Below are 21346 nucleotides of genomic sequence, written 5' to 3'. Positions count from 1 at the left end.
AGTATGAGAAACATAACAATTGTCTTCCTCATCTTTACCCAAATGTTTATATTGTATACTTAAATTCTTGTATACAAAAAAAAAGAAAAACAGAATGTAAGCATTTTTCCACTGTAAAAGCAATGGTTTTGTAAATATAAAATTATTATTCTACTGTTTTATAAAGTTTCTTAAATTAAAGATTATGTGCCATAACTTCAGTTTGGATTTATTTCTCAAAGTGTTGAAGAACAGGGGTGGGTTTTTTCCTAATGATTTATTCTTATATCCTCAACTTTAAAGTATTTCACCTGCATTCCTATGACAGCTACCATAATAATTCAGAGTTCAAATGCAAATATTTTATTTAAAGCATTTAAAGAAATAGAAAGTATACTGAAATATTCATAACTCCACCAGTAATATACTTAATTCAGAGTGTAACAGAAAGCTACTGATTACACAACATTATAAGGTTACCAGTATTTCTGGGGTCTTAATGTCAATATTACAGAAAAACTGAATGCATGAGTTACTACTGTGAGATAAACACAATTTGGGTAGGTCTTTGCATGCTGTCTCCTAATGAAAATTCAATAGTTTGTTTACCCATTTCAAGATGGATGATATGCACAATATTACATTGAATACACTATTAAAAGAAGTCATGTTACAAAGAGCTGTTCTTGACAAACTTCCCACATACAATGGAATTTCACAAATCCTCAAAGTGACAAGATTTTGAGAGCAATGGTAAAATGCTCATCAAATTACCTGTATAATTTTGTTCTCATTCCCAGCCCTCATGACTACAGAAACTACCTGTTCTCTGCCCTCTGATTTGTACCAGAGCAAACGTAACCTATTAGGAATACATTATAGCATTATCATTATGATGTGTTAAAAAGACTGTCTTGTTTTCTGATGATTGCAAATAAACACCCAGGCTGCTAGGCCCAAAGAAGTGCTTAGGTTGAGAAAGGGCTCCATCACATATGAGGAATAAAATTGAACTTAATAGCAGCTGCAAAGCTTATTTATAGAGTACCAGTTCCAGTAAATACACAGAATTCTTTACCTTAGCCAGAGAAATGTTTTAGCCTAATGTTTTTATGAAATTCTTTTCATTTTTAAAAAAAGGTCTATAGAATCCATCTCCCTCCAGGAGATCCTGATTAAACCTCTGTGAAATTTAGTGGTTTCACTGGCAGAGAGCCATTTGTTTATGAGCTTTTTATCCATCTATATACAGATGGATTTACTGTAAAACATATTTGCTTTTGTCTTTTAAGAAAAAGCCAATATTCTATGAAAGACACAGACTAAAACATGCTCCCTGGTGTGGATGTGATGTAAGTATTACAGGCTTGATTGAAAACAACATTTAAACCCCCAAATAAAAACACACTGGTACAAACTAAAGCTCAGTTATCTCAGAAATTCTGGCAAATCATTTTAGAAAACAAAGAAGTGCAAAATTTTATGTGTATGCAACACTGAAGACAGCAAATGATACAGATTTGAGAGTATAACCACTCCAAAACGTGAGTCTGTAGGTGACAGCTGAATACCACTGCAGGTTACATTGAACTCAGACATCCAACTGTCTTTGTCTGAATTTTGAGCTAAATCCCACTCCAACTTCTTTTAGCTTCAGGTATCGCTGATCCTTACCTTTAACAAACTTAACTATTAAATTACAGAGAGAACATTGGTGCCATTTACTGCAACTTATTGTCAATCATAATTTGACTAGTGTTTAAAAACAGGACAGAAAATACACAAGGACTTAGTGATTTAGAGACACCTTGAAAATTACTAATAGAAGCCTTATTCTCTTGTTTCAGTAAGATTTTCAGTGCTTTCTGTTATTGAAGAAAGAGTTAAAAATACCAATATTTTATGTTAATTGAGAACTGACCAATATTGTTTAAAGTATCAACACTGAGACCACAATACCTTGGACAAGAGACACAAAATTCCTCTTCAAATGAAAATATTTGTTTGGGTTTTGAATAAAATAACATGGCAATAACTTCACAGTAGGAACAGATTGGTCAATCTTACCTACTGTACTTATTGATTAATGCTGCCAGTTTGCTGTGGAGTGCCTGTCACTCAAAAGCCTGAAACCTTATGTGAGCAATGACACAACATCTGGTTTATAACAGTTTTACTGAACCTTTGCTATTGATTGTTTCCTTGTTGTTTTGTGCCTTACTGCTATGACTGTGTTTATGACATTTTTCCTGTGTTGCTGGCCTAAATGCATAGCAATCATTCTTTTTTTTCAGTCAAAAAATACATTGGATGAGTAGTGCAAAATAAAACTGGATGTGGATGAGATTGACAAGCAGATCCAATGATGTCAAATGTCAAAACTTTCTTCTTTTATTCCACAGAGTATATAAATATATGTCCTTTATTAACAGAAATTTCTCAATCTCTAAAAAAATAAAATAATTAAATAATTAATTAAAAAAAAAAAAAAAAACAGAAAAAAAGACAGAAAAGAAAGAAAAAAGGGATTTATAGAACATATTGTATCTCCACTGATGCAATCTAACCAACAGAAACAGAAATATAATGCAAGAAACCACTACCTCAGTCTTGCTGCTTGCTTACCACATTATTTATCTTGATTTCCTTTTGTAGTTGCTTGGACATGATCCTTATATATCAGCTTGCTGTTAAATCCGGTGTATTTCTAGGCATATCTGTGAAAAAGAACAATATGTACTGTTTGCTATTGTGTTTTTTTGTTTGTTTTGTGAAATATTAAAGAATTATGGTGCAATAACAACAATATAACTAATAATTAATAAAATCTGGATCCCACTTCAAAACCTGACAGATTTCCACCACATTTCTAACCACAGAGAATCTGTGCCCAAATCCTATGTGCCTTTGTATTGACCCAGTTCTCATCTCAGACGCATATGAATGCCCAAGGAAGTTACCTATGTCTAAGTACAAATTACTGATACGTTGGACAAGATGTTAAAATGAGGAGCAAGAGAACTGCGTTTTATTTTTGACATTTATATTCACTTATTTAAACTGGGTACTTTGCTCTTTTCTATCTCCACTTCAAAAATGAACTTAATGACATTTTTCACGTTAGAAAGCTATTACTGGGATGACCAAAGAAATATTTTATTTAAAAGGGAAAAACAACAACGAAAGAACAATCTGCCTCATATCAGTTCAACACAACTTCTTCCTGCACCAATAAATATAAAAAAAAGAAATATGTACGCAGAGCAGTAGTATTTCTTTGTGGCAAATACTCAATGCATGTGTTTAAAGACATGTAAGAAATACTCTCTTGATAAACGAACAAGTTCTTATTGCTCATTAGGCGTAGTAACATAATACCAAAATAATATTGGACTATACTGTACTAGTTGTTATGCATCCTTTAAGCTTAAAATCAAACACTGCAGTTTGGATGGTTTTCTTATTTCAGTTCTTCACAGTCTTTTTAAAACTAATGAATATTAGGCAGAAACAAACTTGTAATATTCCTAGTTAAATATAAGAATTACTTCATAGGATAACCACTGGAAAATACACGGCCATCCATTAAAGTTAAATAAGACAGGACACATCTTATTATGCAACATCAAAGAATACAATCAGAGTTAAGAAAAATACCAGCCTTGCATTCTCCAGAAGATATTAGAATACAATAGCTATATAAAAAAAGGATATGCAGAAATGTAACTTTCTCAGTGTACATTATCTTTTCTGATTTTCTATTTGGGGGGGGGGGGGGGGGAGGGGAGAAGACTACTTTCTAGTGCAAGAGTTGTCTTTCTAACATTCCAGCAAACTCCTGATTTCCTTTTACATGAAGCTTATTACAGCATCTTCATTTCAACTTCTCAAGGTAACTGACTTGTATCTCATCTGTACTGAAATCAAAAGCTTTAAGAATGGCAAAAATGATGCTGGGATCAGGAGATAATTTGACATTTCCAGGATCAAAATTATGTCAAATGTGAAAGAGAAATCTTCAACGTCTTAGTAGACTAAGGTATAAAACATGTTAGATCAAAAATCTTGCACTGAAAGGATACTATATCAAAGTCAAGCACTCAAGCCTTTAAGAATGTTATCAGTATACTTGCTTAATTTGTTCCCACTGCATGCACATTTTCTTACAGTCCTTAATACCTGACTAGATGACAGTTTGTGGTGTTTTTTGTTTGTTATCCAAGATTCTTACCTTGTTCAGTGCACGGAATGTTTCTTTATACCTTCCACGTTAAATGTAATGTGCATATTCAGGTCTTATTTGAAGTATTTTACTTCACAGAAAACAAACAAACAAACAAACAAAAGAGGGTAATTTCTGGGTACTTGTGTTGCTTTCTTATTATATCATGAGAAATTTTCATTTAGGATACATATATTTTCACGTATATTCACATATATTTTCTTTAAGGATTCTGAAATATATATGTGTATATTAATAGTATTAACCTTGTATGTTCCTCAGAAGATTCACAGGGTGACAAATAATAATTCCTCAGTAGCAAACAAAATCCAATAAAAACACCAGTCAATAATTCAGCAGGGACCGAAAACCAGAAAACCGATGACAGACTACACAAAATCTTTGAAGCACTTAGTGTCTTTTTTCTTTTATTTTATCTATGAATAAGATTTATTAGATGACTACAAATTAATATTATCTACACAGCTGAGAGACTTCTCCCTCCGATGATCAACTGAGGTTTTACTTTGCCCAGATGAGGGATGGATAGTTTTTTTCACAATGAATTTCTAATTCTATTCTCTCTTTTTTCCCTATGTGGAAGCTCTGGGGAAGCAAATCAGTCAACAAGCAGAAGTAAAAGAGCTTAGAAGCATAGATTTGGTCTTTAAAGATACAGGAATTTGATCAGCACTCATCTAACATCAGAGAGATACTGCCAGCTGAAAGGAGCTCCTCTGAAGACATACTTGGTCACCAGTATTTGTAGTAGTCAAAGTATTTCTCCAAATTGCTCTACACTTCATCAAACTTTTTATTAGCTTAGACAGCACGGACATGTGCCTCAGAGAATGAAAGAAAGACTGAAAATTTGAACTACAGTTCAAAACAGGAGAGTAAAAGCTGGAAAAATCTGGGCAAAGGCTAGAATAGGAGAGGCAGAAAGCTTTGCGAAAGGAGGGTAGATATTTAAAAATATTGCAAAATCAAATCTTCTATTTGGGGAAGCTGTGACTATGGACTTGACCCTGGAATATGCCTCATTCACTGATGACAGGACCTATGTTTAAAAATACTCTCTATTGCTTCAGTCCCATTTGTGACTGAATCTTACTCACAAACATACAGAAGACTGATGCAACAGACAGGAGTAAAGAGGTAAACTTATACACTAGAATAGTCAAGGAATAGTGTAGATACGGCTTAGTTTAAAGAAAATTCTCTCAAAAAAGCTGGAAGCCATAAGAAATACCAAAAAAAAAAAAAAAAAAAAAAAAAAAAAAGCACTGCAAACCTACAGAGATTGTCTTAGAGCTGTTAACAGCTAAGTTTTAGAACAAACAAGAGGTGTGTCTAGAAAAAGACAAATATATCCAGGAAAGGACACAAGAAACTATAAACCACTCAATGTAACAATTTAACAGCCTCCCAGTAGGAAACTACTGAAGTATTGAAACTTCATGGTTTGGGAAGAAATAGTATATTTCAAATAACATTTTGATCCTATCTTGTGAGAATCTCACATAGATTTTACAGTGTGTCGTGGTTTAACCCGGCCGGCAGCTAAACACCACACAGCTCACCCTCCCCCCTCCCTCTCTGGGACGGGGGAGAGAAATGGAAAGTGAAGCCCGTGAGTTGAGATAAAGACAGTTTAATAAGACAGGAAAATAATAATAATAACAATAACAATAATAATAATAATAATAATAATACAATGATGATAATAGTACTACTACTAATAATATGTACAAACAAGTGATGCACAATGCAATTGCTCACCACCCGCTGACCGATGCCCAGCCTAACCCCGAGCAGTCCGGTGCCCTCCCCCCGGCTAGTCACCCCTATATATTGTTTAGCATGACATCAGATGGTATGGAATACCCCTTTGGCTAGTTTGGGTCACCTGTCCTGGGTCTGTCCCCTCCCAGCTCTTGCTGCACCCCCAACCTGCCTGTTGGCAGGACAGAGCAAAAGGCTGAGATGTCCTTGGCTTGGTATAAGCACTGCTCTGCGACAATTAAAACATCGGGGTGTTATCAGCACTCTTCTCATCCTAAGCCAAAACACAGCATTCCACCAGCTACTAGGAAGAAAATTAATTCTGTTCTAACTGAAACCAGGACACAGTGATACATTTTAAATGAAAACTCTTAAAAGCTCAGCACAGAATTAGTTATGAAAACCATCAAAAACATTGATTTGTTACATTATTTGTTATCTTGGAGGGTTGTGTCCACTGGAATTCTGCCAGTGGGGGTCTTGTCACTACTACTATTCAAAGTATTAAAGGAAAGAATAAAAGAGTAGCAAAAATTTGCATTTGCAGATGGACTTCACAGATCCACTTCATGGGATTAGAAAGAAAGAATCAAAATCCATCACTATTTGAAAGACTGGATGTTGTTTTAAAGTAAGATGCAACTATATGTAGAAGAAAGAGTAATTGTTAGTGAAGCAGATAGTATTAAAAAAAAAAAAAAAAAAAAGAATCAAAATACGGCACAAAATCATATTTGCATACACAAAATATAGTATCATAGAACAGTCATCTTTCATGAAAGATATAGCAAGTCCAGAGAGGACAGACCATAGGATAGATCATAAAATACCCAAAGCTTTTATTCTGTAAGTATCTCCTTTTTAAAGATGGAAGACTGAGAAACAGGATTCCACAAGAAGTAATGGGTACATCATAGGAATGCCAGATTTAAATCTCAGTCCCACAGGGAGGAGGATCATCTTCAAAGCAGACTTGTTCAAATAAGTCGTCTACCAAAACCTATCATCTCATGTCAGTAACAGCTTAGTTTCAGCAAATGTTTTCATGCTACCTCATGTAAAACTTTACTAACTTTAACTAATTTTCAAAACTTAACTAGGAAAACAGAATATGAAATCGGAGAGGATTTTTTCATTTTATCATAGTGTAAAAGTCTGCAGGTGCAAAAAAGAATGTAAATTTTATTTATTTATTTATTTTACTGTGGGGGTGACAGAGCACAGTTGCCCAGGGAGGTTGTGGAGTCTCCTTTGGATACATTCAAAACTCACTTGGATGTGATCCTATACAATGTGCTCTAGTTGACCCTGATTGAGCAGGGGGTTGGGACTAGGTGATCCCCAGGGGTGAATCCCCAGAGGTGATCCCCTAGCAACCTCAACCATTTAATGACTCTATGATATTTTCATGACACAAGAAAAGCACCACAATGGCAAGTTAATAGCCAAACAACTCCTTGCAAACATGCCATTTCAGGAGCTACAACCTGGCTACATTTGCATAATGTTCAGACTGATGTAAGGATGAGCAAACTTAATAAAAGTAATATTGGGTGTCCAAGATTGGAGAAGAGAGGAACAAGAGAAAGAAAATTAAATGTCAATACTTGTTCATCAAATCATTATGAAAAAATTCTGTGGTACACTTTCACGGTATCTGGTAGCTATTTAAAAGCATTTTAATCAGATCTTAATGCAGCATATTGAATCAGTTTGTAATCCTTCTCCAAAATACTTCTCTATGCACCTCTAAACAGTTAAATACAATAAAGTAAGATGTATGCAATAGTTCCTCGACTTCCCTTGCTATTCTTCATTGACTTCCCTTGCTATTCTGTCTATCTACAGATATGGCTAATTTGATAACAAAAATGCATTAAAAAAGGTCATTCAAGCAATATATAATTTCATCTCATTGCTATTTTAACTGCTATTTATTGAAACAAAATACATTTTCATAGGTGAATTTGCTAACACCAAACATGGTTTCTAAGTGATCTGTTTCTATGTGCAACGTCCACCTAATTTTCTTGAGAGTAACTTTCTAACTTTCTTCAGAGTAATGAAATTTCAAAAACACAGAACTCAGTAGTTCCCAAATGTACTTTTCAGAAGATAACATTTTAAAACCATTTGTCTCGTTTTTTCCCACATTTAAGCTGTAGGAATCTGGGAAGATCTGAGGGTTTTAGGTTAATGTGTAAGGACAAATGAAATTCATGAATTATCTTTGTTATATCTAATATAATGTGCCATTTTTTCTTTTTTTTTTCCGCAAATCCAGAGCATTAGTTATAATTACTTAGAAAAGTGAATCATTGTTATAATCAACAACATATAAACATTACATTAATTTATTTTCACTGTCCCAAAAAAGCTTTCTATACCTATTACAGAAATTTATTCTTACAATTATAGGGTTTATTCATTTCTTACTGAATTATTGTTTTTCCTCTCATTAAATAAAAAGATAGAGACGATAGATTATGCCAGTAAATGGATTATGCGAGTTCATAGGTTTATTGCTAACCAAGGTTAGGAAATGTTTAGTGCTCTAATAACTATTTATATTTATGATTCATTCATTTCTAAAGGTTTAATTTTGAGTAGGAATAATTAAGAGTCACTTATTTAAAAAAAAAAAAATGCTTCCAAATTAGGAAATCTTTCTCCTGTGTAAAATAAAATATAATTTCCTAATTTCGTACTTACTGTCAATAAATAAATAAATAAAATAAAATAAACAAAACAACAACAACAAAAAAAAAAAAAAACAGAAGGGATGTTCTGAAATATCTTGGTTTAATTACTTATTATCATTAATTAATTAATGATAAATTTAATGTCAAGTGTGTAAGTGCTTTGCAAATCTTAATAAAATATTTCATTTGGTCTAGACAGAAAAGGTGCTCATTTTTCAAATCAGATCAACTATGTAGAAAAAAAAAAATATTGATATAAAGAGGAAGATGAAAACCAGAAAATATTTAATAGATATCAATGGAATTACCCTTGCTTTACATTCATGCAAGAGAAAAAGTACAACAATTAGTTCAACCTGGAAGATAATTCAACATTTAATTCAATAATGTTTACTCGTTCTTAGTTAGCACAAACCTCTGAGTTACTTTGGGTTGCTGAAACATTCATGGTGGAGTGCAGAGTTCTTTTAGAAATCACTTTCCACTAATAAAGCAACTTAGTAAAGTAATGATGAAAGCACTGTCGCAACACGATCAGAATTAGCAGCTGTGGAAGGTTCAAAACTAAATGCAAAAGTCTTGCTCAATTCAAACTATTGTAAATCATTTTCTAGCTTTCTACAGAAAAACAATGCTTTTCCAGCACTGTTTTTCTCCAACCTCTCATATGTCACATGTAATTCTCTCCACCCACTCACTCACAATTTCTAATTCCTCAAATTTGTATTATTATTCCTCAAATTTGTATTATTAACACTGAAGAGTCCTATCTGGCCATTGATTATATACATTATGGCACATCAAACAATTCAAATTGTACATGATGAGATGCTAACCCTGACCATGAGTATGATGTCATGCATCTAAACTTTGGGAAGCTTGTAAAAACAATAAAATGGCAGGCTAGAAACAGATCTTTAAATCGACTGGAATCTTGGAAAGTTTTTTAAAGTAAACATACCGATAGCTGATAAGCAAGGAACTGAGAATCTCCATTAGAGCTTTAGACTGAATTTACGTGATGCTTTACCTTGTTTTTAAAGGGAACTATTCTGAAGATAGGTTATGAAGCCACAGCATCGTCACTACCACCTGGAATTAGAGAACAAAGCTTTGAAGTTCACTGTTGTTTCCCAACCCAAACAGGTATTCTGAATACAGTAGAATCCAACATTAAAGCTAAACCTCTTCTGAACAGTGGGTTGGACCAGATGGTTTAAGCAGATTCCCTTCCAATCTCAACTGTCCTGTAATTTTAGCCTGTAACACATGCACCCCTTTGCTACTTTATATGTTCCTTACTCAAATTTCCTACTGCTCTCACATTCTTCTGTTTTCTCACCAAAACCTCATATATGGAACAATCTCATCAGCTGTATCAAAACTACCAACCAAACAGTAAAGACATGATACCTGTTGTACCTGACAGCCTGATCAAGAAGAGTTGCACATATGTGTTTCAGGCTCAGCTTGTCACTTGTTCTGAGACCATGCTCAAAATTGAACTACTTGCAATATTTCACAGGCTAGTATGTGCATAAAACATGTGGTTATGTTAGAAAGTTTTTCAAGCTGTATCAGTGTCTTCCTTGGAAACAGGCTAAAAAGAAAGACAAAGCCAGAAATTTATCCTGCTTTTAATTGTCCAGAAGTATCAAATCAATTAGAAATACAGAAACACTACACTATGAAGTTTGTGACAAATTTGAGGACATAATTCTGAACTAAAATTAACAATTTCTTATACTGGTTTTAATATTAAAATTGAATAAATTATATCAGAAACAATACTTATATGCATATTCATCTTTTCAGAACTATGTATAAATAGTTATTGCAAAGACCCTGTATCCTCCATAAAGAAATAGCAGAACAGAGGAATTTACAAATATTCCAATTAAAAAGTCAACTTGCAGTTACTGCATTGAATAAAATGTTATTTAGTCTTTTTTAATTGTATATGTATGGTCTAGTGGTAGAAAAGTAACTGAGATTGCTTTAACATATCAGGTTACATTAATGTAAGATTACTGGAGAAGCTGTGCATTTTCTAACCCCTCATGCGGAAATGTTATGCAAATTATTTGTAAATGTGAAAGCCTCGGGAGCGAGGCTGCATTAACAGCTTCTATTACAAAGGTACCCTCAATAATTTACTAGTTAGCCGAGGTTGAATTGGATATAAATTGTTTCTGTCATAACAAATTCTAAAGTAAATGCAGAGAGCACCATCTTCTGGAGTAAATGAAGCATTTACAACAGTGAAGCAGAGCACTGATGTTTTGGTAAATAGGTATTAATATATGCAACAAGCTTAGCAAATTGTTCTGAGAGCAGAGTAACCAATGAAGCATAGTTTCAAACAGACTCACGTACTGTGTCTCCCATCACATAGTCCTTCCAGCCTTGCCAAGCTCCCTCCATGTCACTAGTGCCTGCCTTCCTCTCTTCCTCTTCCAGCGTGATGCACAACTCTCTTCACAGAAGCTCCTTCAAAGAAGGGTTTTATTTTCACTGGACTATAGCCATTCACACTCTGGCTAGTTCACAGCCATGTGCATACTCAACCAGTACACATGCTGTTTGGCAAACTGGTAGCTGTTTATTGGAACAGCTAAATGGCTCTGTTAAAAAAAAAAAAAAAAAGAATCTGTCCAAATTAAAAAACTACTGGGAGTTTAATAAGAAATTCAGGTTATTCAGGTTAATGGAGATATATTAGGTTATCAGTTCAAAAACAATTAGCATAAAGCAGGTAACATACACCCAGTTAAAAAGGAAAGGAAACCAATTAAAAGCTTTGCAGAAAAGGACTGTGGTCCAGAGCCAGCAACAGGCTCAAGCAGCAAAAAAGGCCAGAGCCAGCAACAGGCTCAAGCAGCAAAAAAGGCCAATAGCACCCTGGACTGCTTTAGGAGGACTGCTTCCAGCAGGTCAAGGGAGGTGATTTTTCCCTTCTCTTCAGCTTTGCTGAGACATATCTGGAGTCCTGGGTCCGTAACTGGGCTCCCTGTACAGGACACACATGGGCTTACTGGAGCAAGTGCAGTGTAGGGCCACAAAGATGATTAAGGGACTGGAATATCTGTTCTATGAGGCAAGACTGCAAGAGCTGGGATAGTTCAGTCTGGAGAAGAAAAAGCTCAGGAGAGTAAATAGCTAACCGTGAAGAGTAAAAAACCAAAAATTAAAAAAATAAAAAATAAAAAATCCAGGCTCAGCTCAGCAGTACCCTGTAATGATTTTTTTTATTTTTTACTGTGTGGGTGGTCAAACACTAGAACAGGTTGTGGCATCCTTGGAATTACTCAAAACCTACCTGTGCATGGTCCTGGCAACCTGGGCTTGCTCACCCTGATTTGAACTCAGGGGTTGGACTAGCATACTAGTTGGGATATAGTTAACTTTCTTCATACCATCCAGTATGGAGCTTTGTTTTAGAGCAGAGACCAAAACGGTGTTGACAACATGGATGTTTTAGCTGTTACTGAACAGTGCTTGCACAGCATCAAAGCCTCTGTATCTTGCTGACTCATCACAGAGTAGGTTAGGGATGAGCAAAATGCTGGAGGAGACAGCCAGGAGAGCTGATCGAATCTGACCAAAGGGCTACTCCACACCATATGATGTTGTGCTCAACAGCAAACTTGATGGAGCAAGTATTTTTTTCCAAAATAGCCATTACTCAGAGACTGGCTGGGCATTGGTGTGCTGGTAGGAGGTGGTGAGTGATTGATTTGGCATCATTTGTTATTTTCCTTTCTTTCTTCACCTGTTAGAATATCTTTATCTTGGCTTACAGGATAAGATAAGCCAGGCTCTTTCACCTTTCCAATTCTCTCCCCTATCCCACAGAAGTGAATGAGCAAGTGATTGAGTTTGGGGCTTAGCTGGCCAGATGGCACCTACCCACCAAAACTAGACAGTCTCCAGAGGTGCCTTCTAGCCTCAGCTTTCCCATGATTCTAAAATACCATACGCACAGAGCTGACCCTCCTCACTCTCCCGGTAATACAATGTTGATTTCTCATCTCTGAAAAAAAAAAGAAAAAAAAAAAGAAAAAAAAGAAAACCTCCAAAAATGTGAAAAGTGGTGTTCTGTGCATCTTTTTAGCTCTGGCACTATTTTCTAGAGCTATGCATTACAGACAAAGCAAAGGTGAACACTTTATTCCTCCTGACCAAATGCTGGAGATCCCTGATATAAAACTTAGTATGGCAGTGTGACTCACATATTCTTTTGTCTTCAACTCTAAAGCCATACTGGCAGAAGCACACAGAGTACAGGGCTTTCTAGCACAACATTGAGGTTCACAAACACATATACTCTACACTTCTCTCTCAAAAGTTTTAATAGTAGGCATGGATTTTTCAACTCTAGACAGGTTTCAGGTTTGCAAAACAAGTCAATTATTGAACCATCACTTTTCAGTATCATTTTCTTCAGATCCCCTCACACAAAATAGATACATCTAACAGAATGACAGTATTATTACAGCATTATTGTTCTGTTGAGCTACAAACACTGAATTGGCTATGAGGTACTTTCAAATTTATCTTCTCCATTAGAGGTCAGCAGAAGACCATCTATCTATATAGGATCTGAACAACTCCCATTTCTTCTTGAAATTTTAGACCATTAAGCCAGTTGCAATAACAAAATGAATTTGACACTATGGATTAGAAAAAGATAAGCCTAAAACATCACAATAACTATTGCCTATTCCACCAGGAAAACCTTCATTGCAGAATTAGTGTAGACAAATTTGATTGCTTACAAAAACTGTAGAATTTGAGCAATTATTCCATGAAGACTAACATGAACAGATGGGCTCTTGCAGAGTAGACATGCCTGCCAGATCGTTTTTTATGCAGACAAAATACAGTGGAACGCTCACAATTTTACAGCTTCTTCCTAATTTTTTATTTTTATTTTTTTCAGGGGGAGGAGCTAGCAGCCAAGAGGCTGTAAATGACTTCTTATATCTCCTCATGTTTTCAGTACCACTGAAAAGTTATCCCTACCTAGGGACCTTCTAGAACAGATGATTGCAGAATTGGAGAGTTTTCAAAGCATCTTTCACTCTGCGTATATATACACAAAAACATACCATGTAAACACTAACAAAAAAATAACTTGATACAAAATTAAGTTGATTATGAAATGGATTATAAAATTACACCTTCTATCTGGTAGCCACGTACTCTTCCCAGGGTCTATTTTTACATTAAGCTGGTATTTATAAAAAGAAAAATGGGAATACAAAAAACAAACAAACAAAAAAAAAACTTTCTAGACAAAGCAACTTTTTTTTGTACCCTAAATGTTAATATATTCTGTAAGATATGCAAAATCCAAAGGGAAATAAGACTCAGTCCTGCACAGGTTTAAAATGTGACTTTTCATAGTATTTCAGGGCAAGAAAAAATGAACTTTATATTGTGGGAAAGGAAAGAATAACTGTCATTCCCTGTTTTATATTCCAGGATACTGAGACTTGTCCCCCTCCTTCACTGGAACATTCATGACATATTAATAGGTTTTCATGATAGGTTCTCATGTATTGTATTTTCTAGACAGAAGGATATAAAAATATACTACATCTAAGTTGCAAAACCTTTCTGAAATACCAGAATATTAGATGCCTTTAGATTTTTTTATTTCTTCTAAATGATGTCATATATCAATAGGACACACAGAGCCAAGAAAATGGATAAGTCTCGTTAGAACTTTGCATGATTGGTGCAGTGAGACTCAGAAGCCTGAAACAGATCTATGTCACTCATTTTTTTTTATAAGGACCATACAAGAAAAAACATTTTAAAAACTCAATAGTCAGATTTCATTAGAGTACAAACCAGAGTACATAATTTTTTAGTTACACCTAAAGCAGTATACTAGATGCTGTTATACTCAATCAAAGAGGAGATATATATACTCAAGACAAAGAGGAAAAATGCCAGATATATGGAAAAAATATATATTAATAGCCTAAAATCTTAGCAACTTAACCAAAACACACCTGTGGTGTCTGGTCCAGTAATATTAATGCTGTATTACTGGAACTAACAGTTTCAATAATACCAATGCTCATAGTCCAAATGCCACAGTTAAGCCACATCAATAATACCACTGTTAAAACCACCATACAAGAAAAACTACCAGTACTTAACCTTTTTATGCTAATGCTAAGCTCTCTGTTCCAATGCCCTTCTGGATACTCCTCCATCTTCCTCAAGGAGGAAGAAAAAAAATAGAGAGAAAGAGAAAAAAAAAAAAAGAGAAAAAAATTTACTGGCAAGGTCTTTGCCAGAAGGAGTTCACAGATAGGGTTTCTTCGTGGATGGAGCTTATGTTGATGTTTTCTTACTCCTCAGTTTTGGGCTCACTTTATGCTTATTTCTGCATATTGCCTCAGCACAGCTCATACCACCAGAGGTATCGCACAGCCCCAGCTGTAAGGATATCTTATCCTATGTCCTTCTTAGTCTGCTTCTGCCAGTTACCCTAGCTGGCAACCCTAACTATTTCAAATACACATGAAAACTCATAGAAATAAATTCTGAGGAGCTTTAACCTTACAGAAGGGTGAAGTCTGTGAAAAGGAAAAACAACTGAAGCAAACTCATCTCTCCCCAGGAAAAAAAAAAAGAGAGGGGTACTCATGTAAACACATTAGGTTGTCAAATTCTCTACCTCTATCAAGAAAAAATATTTTAATACACATAGAGAGACACATATGTGTGGAGAAAAAAATGAAAAATAAACTTTGATATTAGTGGCAAAACAGGAAGTATATGTTTTCTTTTCTTGCCATCTTTTAAGGTGGAAAGTACCATACATTCCATGAGGCAAATACATGTATAAGGCTGTAATTACTCTGTTTGTGACATCTCAGACTAAAGAGAATTACTTTTTACATCCATTTCATTTGCTTTGTGAAACACATGAAACATTTGTATAGTGCTGTTCCATGGTAGATTACATTCTATCACCCTCCCATATTGCTAGTCTTATTCTGACTCAAACATATTTCACATGAATGTTGCTAAAATAATTCCTATTAGAAAGAAATAAGACAGCATACAACTCCCTGCAAATCTCTTCCACTGTAACTCATCATGTTGAGGGAAAAATTCCCCCAAACCAACAAACTATGAAAAGCACACCAAGTATAAAAGTAGTTTTCTAATGTCGTATGATACACTTACCAGCTAACCTGGTATTTTTAAAAAGTTTATAAAAATTTGTAAGAGGACTGGGCTGTCAGCTTATTATTGTGTGCTGACAGAAAAGAGGCAGTGTGCCTGCATGCACAAAGAAGCAGTGATGAGAAGGGATTCACTACCAAGTTTTACGTTTTGACAGAACAAAAAACTTGTTTTGTAAATATTGCAATTATCTCTTTTCTATTTCTCATCCATGGCCCTTCCACATGGTCAGAAAAACAGACTAGTATTCAAAAGTGAAAGTGTAAGTGAGAACGGAACAGAAAAAAAAAAAAACAAAGCAGAACAGTTGGAAGGGATCTTCAAAGATCATCTAGTCTAACTACCTGACCACTTCAAGACAAAGACTAAGATTTATAAATTGTTTAGAAATGCAAACAAGCTATGAAAAGCAGCAATACTCTACACCTACAAAAGTTTTATTTTAACCTTCATATAAAAAATAGTAACACATAAATTCTCAAATCAGTATGAAAAGGTAACACTGATCTAACAGAACACTACATTAGATCACCAACAGCAAATGCAGTGTCTATCGGTATCCATATTACCCCATGTTCCATCAGTCTTTCTCCATGTATCTATATTGGTTATCCCACAGAAAAAAGTCCAATGCCACCTGGTTTATTAGGTTAAAGATATACTACTAAAGATGATTTCTTTTCCTCAGTAATTTACTTAATATTTCTCACTAATTGTATTACAAGTAGCACTATCATCATATTTCAGTTCCACTGGCAGTAGTATAAGTTGAAGATAAGCCTGTCTGCCTGGCAGAATTATTTTCTTAGTTTTTGAGACTGGCTGGTGCCTAAAAATATATATTTGACCTTTTCTACAATTCTGTGGTTGTATTAGGTGCTAAAATATGATATAAGCATTACGAATCTAATTCCACAGGCAAAATTTCCAAGGACCCTGAGATATATTTTCTGTGCTAATGCTGTAAGATATGGCTTCATCCCCTGAAAAATGTATTTTAAAATCACTTTTTCAGACCTATACTATCCACATCACACAAACTGCAATATTGAAAACAAACCACAATAGTCAGATCCTAGCTGTCCCTCCCCATTCCAGTCAAGCTTTCACCTGCGGATTTTGCTTGGAATATCCACCAGGTTTTTGTTTATTGCTTCCCATGAATTCCCACTCCCTATGTCCACATCATGTGTGTAGACAGCTGTTTGCAACTCAAACTCTCAGCTTTAACTTCAATTGCAATGGCAAATACTGCTAAACAGTATTTCATCTGTGAGTTGACTTCTTGCTTGTATGCTTTGTTCCTTCGAGAAGAGCATGACCAGACAAGGTATATCTCGAAAGAAGGCAGTGATAGCTGCCCTGGATGAAGTGAAGATGCTCCAAAGGAGAACTTTCCAAGTTGCCAACTACAGCAAGAGGAGGATCAGGGGCGACCTTATCACACTCCACAAGCACCTTAAAGGAGGCTGTAGCGAGGTGGGGGTTGGTCTATTCTCCCACGTGCCTGGTGACAGGATGAGGGGGAATGGGCTAAAGTTGTGCCAGGGGAGGTTTTGGTTGGATATTAGGAAGAACTTCTTTACCAAAAGGGTTGTTAGACATTGGAACAGGCTGCCCAGGGAAGTGGTGGAGTCACCATCCCTGGAGATCTTTTAGATGTAGAGACATTTAGATGTAGAGCTTAGTGATATGGTTTAGTGGAGGACTTGTTAGTGTTAGGTCAGAGGTTGGACTGGATGATCTTGGAGGTCTTTTCCAACGTATATGATTCTGTGATTATGTGAATAAGCAGTCAGGCTGCAGCTCATGCAGAGACAGACTGCTGAAAGAAGCAGGCAGCCAACATAAAGGCCTTTGCAAGTAGAGGGAAAAAAATGAACCAAAGAAGATTCTGCAAAATTTGCAGTAGCCCACACAGCTACTGAATAGATCAAAATTATGCTTGGATACAAAATCCAGCCTGCAGTGAAACAAGGATTGACAGAGTCACAGAACAGTTTTGGTTGGAAGGGACCTCTGGAGATCATCTGGTCTAATCCCTCCACTCGTGCAGGGTCACCCATAGCACGTTGCACAGGATCACATTCAGGCAGGTTTTGAATATCTTCAGTGAAAGAGATTCCACAACCTCTATGGGCTGCCAGTCCCAGTGCTCTGTCACCCTCATAGTAAAGAAGTTTGTCCTTATATTCAGATGGAACTTCCTGTGTTTCTTATACTGTTACAGGGCACCACCGAAAAGAGTATGACCCCATCCTCTTGACGACCTCCCTTAAGATAGTTGTATACATCGACAGCTCCTGACAGTCTTCTCTCCAGGCTGAACAGGCCCAGCTCTCTCAGCCTGTCCTCACCCTTTCTGAAGACTGGAGTGACATTGGCTTCCAGTCCTTAGGCACCTCTCCTGTTCTCTCTGACCTTTCAAAGGTGATGGAGAGTGGCCTAGCAGTAACATCTGCCATCTCCCTCAGCACTTGTGAGCACACCCTATCAGGGCCCATGGATTTGTGAGTGTCAAGTTTACTTAATGTTATCTTGTTTATTTATTTATTTTTTTTATCCTAATATATTAGGTAGTCATCCTTTAAGAAATCACAAATGTTTAGGGTTATATTCTTTAAAAAAGCCCATTTTCATTATCTCAAAATCTTTTGGGTTTTATTGAAAAACTTACTACTACAGAAAGGTTTAGAACGATCAATTTGTAAGCTCTAACTTATTTCTCCTTAGGTTAATACTACATGTGAGTACATACATACAGCTATACTCAGATGAGTATATATCACCACACACTCGCAGATGTTTCATGGTTTTCATTCCTGTTACCAGGATATAAGGTAGGACACCAAACTTGCAGATGACTTCAAATAAGTATGTCTTAACTGCTTCCCTCCCAACACAACTTTTTCTTTTCCATAATCATTTCTAAACAAACTTTTCAAAATTTCTAGACATTTCATCCTACTTTTTTCATTCCTATTATACATACATAATAGTTTACATGGCTGTAAATATATATATATATATATATTATTTTTTTTTGTAATTGTTTGGTGCAAACTTTTCAACTGCTCAGACCTTTATAGAGACATGGAATAACCAGCAGAAATTCATATGGACAGCAGAGAAAGGGAAATTTTGAAACATTGTGCAAGAGTTTAAAACAAACACCTCTGGGGGGACAGGAGTATCCCAGAGCTCAGGGTCATGGGAGAAACAGAAATCAGATCTGGGCATGTACAATGCATTTCAGATTGCTTCTGTGTTAAGGACTGAAATTTTTCATAGACATATCTACCAACTATTAATGACATAAGCCCACATGGTATGAGCAAATTGCTCCAAAGCTAGCAAGTCACCAACTAAATTAACTGTTGTAGGATCTGGGAATTACTCATCAAATTATTTATCTTTATTATGAGCTCTGCATTACTCATCTAAATGACCTCTATGATATACTAATGCACATTCAGTCATTGGAGCCAGAACATCTTTAATTTCATTTTCTGCTAAGTCCATTTGAACTCCAGAATTTGTCCTTTTATTTGAGTAATAGTGGGCCACTCCTCCTCAAAACTGAATACCTCTACAGTTCTCTACCCACATAAAGCCTAAAATGAAAAAACACCTTGGTTTGCTTAACCTTCTATCAAGTAAGGTTACTCTTAATTTCCATCCACCTACCTAATATGAAGTCAGCATATAAATTGGTGATTTAGAAGCACAAGAGACAACAGTTCTCAAGCCTCTTAGAGTATTCCTGTACTACCTTTGTTCCCTAAAAACATTAGTGTCTCCATACATACTGAAAATAGGGTAAAGGCTGAAATTTTAGTTTGCATGTTGAAATACATTGGCATTTATGCTTTTAAAAATGTGTATTACATGTATAAAACTGCTTTTAGAAGTACTAATACTAGCACAGAATAGACTATAATTTTAATGTATATATTACTTTGCAACTTCTATACAAAATATGTAAAGGAAGAATTTGAGAGTACTACACTAATTTTCAGCATACTGCAGTTTCATAGAATGGTTTGGGTTGGAAGGGACCTTTAAAGATCAACTAGTTCCAACCCACGTCCACCAGACCAGGTTGCCCAAAGCCCCATCCAACTTGACCTTGAATACGTCCAGGCATGGGGCACCCACAGCTTCTCTGGCAACCTGTTCCAGTGCCTCACCACCCTCACAGTAAAGAATTTCTTGCTGATGTCTAATCTAAATCTACCTTCTTTTAGTTTAAAGCTGTAACCCTTGTCCTATCACTACACTCCCTGACAAAGAGCCCCTTCCAAGGTTTCCTGTAGATGCCCTTCAGGTACTGGAAGTCCCTCAGCCTGTCTTCATAGGAGAAGCAGCACAGGCTGCTTTTGATGAAGCCCAGGATACGGTTGGCTTTCTGGGTGGTTTTTCATCCACCAAGTCCTTCTCCACAGGGCTCCTCTCAACCCATTCGTCACCCAGTCTGTACTAATGTTTTAGATATAACCATGAATTACGTTACAGCTAAATAATGATATTTTAATGCATTATAAATTGATTTATATACGTATTTTAATATACTTTGCTCCTTTTAACAGAAGCTTATACAGATAAGGAAAGAACAAAAAAAAAGGACAGAAGACGACAAAGGAATCCTTCAAGCTGTGATAGGCATCTATTTTTCTTTGAAGAAATGTAGCCCTCAGAGAGGATAAGATTATTTTCTTTAGACAGATCTCTGTTTCACGTTCTTAGCTCTGCAAAAATCTTTTCTCCAGATGCTGCTAATGGCCTCTGCCACCCAGAGCCGCTATCAAATGTTATAATAACCAATTATTCATTCTAGTGTCAACAGCAATAACTCCAGAAATCCATAAATAAATCATCAGACTGAGTAAGTGGGCCAATATAGTTCAGAATTCTGAGCTGACACAGATGTTCTTTATAGAAAGAGGTAATTTTAGGTCAACAACGTTTCTTCAGTTTTAGGCTAAAACAACGAGAGACATTACATATTTAGGAGTACAGAATACTGTCTGCCTTCTGGGCCTTAACAGCAACAGGAGCTGGTTCCTTTCCAAATATTCTTGTTCCAAAAGTTCTCTATTAATTTCAAGAGCCTTCTTCCTAGCCTAATTTAAAAGTATCTACATTACTGTCTTTTTTTTTTTTCCTGCTCCTGCTAGTAGGATCTACTTGGACACACTCCTTCTTATACATTACCTAAAAGCAAATAATATCATTACCTCATCTGGAGAAAAAGTAGAAATTACTACAACAAAAATTTCTTTATGCTAGGATTGTTTTCATCTCTTTTTCTGAAGACAGCAAGAAAGTATGACGCACTTTTTTTTTTTTTTTCTGGTGTGTAAGTTTCATGGAGAAAGACAGGAGCAGAATATTCTTATGTTAGTACAATACCTTCCATGACAAAACCAACTTCCTGAAAGCTCTG

At 35.7% G+C, this 21346-nt stretch overlaps 2 long non-coding RNA genes across 2 annotated transcripts in view; one reads left to right on the top strand and one right to left on the bottom strand.

The window, feature by feature from the left end:
• LOC311432904 overlaps window positions 1-21346 on the top strand; it is a 587624-nt gene that overhangs the window by 243532 nt on the left and 322746 nt on the right. The gene's annotated exons all lie outside the window — the stretch shown is intronic.
• Window positions 239-9780, bottom strand: LOC311432134. The gene is made up of 3 exons (XR_014689839.1): window positions 9719-9780; window positions 2605-2696; window positions 239-2425 (listed from the first exon to the last, which is right to left on the bottom strand). It is a non-coding gene; the product is annotated as an uncharacterized lncRNA (long non-coding RNA).

This window comes from Aythya ferina (genome assembly GCF_964211825.1).
Source record: "Aythya ferina genome assembly, chromosome: 2".
NCBI classification, from domain to species: domain Eukaryota; kingdom Metazoa; phylum Chordata; class Aves; order Anseriformes; family Anatidae; genus Aythya; species Aythya ferina.
This window is presented reverse-complemented; position numbering and strand designations above follow the sequence as displayed.